General features: G+C 28.0%; 1 non-coding gene across 1 annotated transcript; it reads right to left on the bottom strand.

Annotated features, from left to right (window-relative positions):
• Window positions 1–1,180: 1,180 nt before the first annotated feature.
• Window positions 1,181–1,283, bottom strand: LOC124896343. Its single transcript, XR_007052701.1, has one exon. It is a non-coding gene; the product is annotated as a U6 spliceosomal RNA (small nuclear RNA).
• Window positions 1,284–2,188: the final 905 nt, after the last annotated feature.

Here is a 2,188-nt window from a genome sequence, read left to right as displayed (position 1 = left end):
GAAATTTATTAACAAATTAAACCTAAAAGAAAAATATTATTCAATAAAAAAATATTTGAGACAATAATAAACGTTATATATTTTCATATTATAATTCTAGAAAGAAAAAGAAATAATTATTTATTTAAATAAAAGAAAAATTATTTAAAATATTGTATAAATAAGTAGCCATTTGACCATGACAATTATGTATATTTTTTTGAAAAATTATTTCACTTTAGTGAAAAAGGTGAAAACAAGATGTGTTTCGCAACAAAAATTTCAAATACAATTTTGAAATTGTATTTGAAAAAGTGAAAACAAGTTTTTACATGTTTTCACTTTTTTCACTCATACTTCTCTTACAAAATTTCAAAAACAACTTTAATTTATATTCATGGCCAAAAACACAACTCCAACTCCAACTTCAATTTCAACTTCAACTCCAACTCCAAAAAATTATGATTTGGGGCTTAAGTAGTCGTTTGACCATGAAAAGTTGTTACTCTTTTTCGAAAAATCATTTCACTTTAATGAAAAAAGTGAAAACTATAAGTGTTTGACCATGAAAATTTTAAATACAATACCAAAATTCTACTTGGAAAAGTGAAAACAAGTTTTATTTATTTTCACTTGTTTCGCTCATACTTCTCTCACAAAATTGCAAAAACAACTTTAATTTATATTCATGGTCAAAGACTACTCTAACTCTAACTTCAACTTCAATTTCAACTCCAACTTCAAAAAATTATAATTTTCATGATCAAACGAGGCCTTTTGTTCCCTTTTAATACGTGGAGGGAGTATCTTGTCGTTTCCCAAACCTTAAATTTTAGGAAGATAAAGTGGGATTCCCTCCATCTTTTTGGCTAATGTTGAAGTCCTTTCCAAATTACTTAATTACCTTTATAACAATGCTAAGTTAATATATTGGTTTTACTATGACGAAAAATGGATCAAGGATTAACCATTTATCATACGTTGATACGTAATTATCTTTTGTGTAGGTAAAACCAACACTCTACAGTTTACCACAAGTCATGAAGGTCGTGAATATGTATGAAGAAAGCTCTGATCAGCTGATTAATAGGATGAAAACTGCATTTCGATCCATTCCACATATTTTTAGTTTAATATCATAAGATTTAAAAGAATTTTTTTATTTTCTTAAATTTTGAGTCAAATCAGAATCAGACGCAAATTGAGACTAGACTATTTCTTGATTTGTGTGTCTCGTCCTTGTGCCGGAGCCATGTTAATCTTCTCTGTATCGTTCTAATTTTATCGAATGTCCATGAAGGGACACAAATTGAATCTGGATTTAAGTTATGAGCCAATTTTATATGTATATTTTATAAAAGATAAGAGTTGAAATAACTTATTTATGAATAGTTGAACTCTTCATAACTAATTCTAACATAACTCTAACCAGCAAATCAAACCGCCTCTAAATTATCTAGCACTTCAGATCAAATATTAAAGCATTTAGGTAACGTTCCTATTTTAATAAAACATTCGTAATATAGATTTGAATTAGTTGGATTAGTAAATATGAAATATCATTATGATCAATACAAAACAAAGGGAGTACAAAACAAAGGGAGTGCATGCGCTTCCTATGATTGGCGTTATATATCAAAGGTTCTCCCCGTGGTCGGCCTTCATACACTTCCAACTTCTGCCTGTTTCTTCTTGTTCTTTTGCTAATTATCACACCTCTCAACTAATTTCCTCCAAGCCTCTACTTCTTAAACTTTCTGGGTTATTTCTCAGAATTGTTGGTTTAAATTCAATTTATTCCACTAAAGAGATATTCCTCCCTCTATTCACTTTTATTCGCCCCCTATACTAAAAATATATTTCTGCTTTTATCAGTCACTTTTAATATATTAAAAGAAAAATAATATTTTTTTCTAGTTTTGTCGTCAATATTAATTAGTAATCCTCCAAATTACTTTTAGGACCTAAGACTAAGCATAAATTCATACGAGAATTATATAAGAAATACTACCCATCATTATTTCTTAAGAAAACATCAAACTTTAAAGTAGACAAGTAAAATGAACGGAGAGAGTACACTACCTATAAAAAATTGAAAAAATGACCACAAAAAACTGACCACAAAATGTGGTCGGTTTTTTAAATTTTTTTATTTAAAAAAGTGACTACATGTGGTCACTTTTTTATTTTTAAATATCAAAATAAATAT

The sequence above is a fragment of the Capsicum annuum genome, chromosome 2 (assembly GCF_002878395.1).
Source record: "Capsicum annuum cultivar UCD-10X-F1 chromosome 2, UCD10Xv1.1, whole genome shotgun sequence".
NCBI classification, from domain to species: domain Eukaryota; kingdom Viridiplantae; phylum Streptophyta; class Magnoliopsida; order Solanales; family Solanaceae; genus Capsicum; species Capsicum annuum.
The sequence above is the reverse complement of the archived record's forward strand: the minus strand, read 5'-3'. Positions and strand labels throughout refer to the sequence as shown.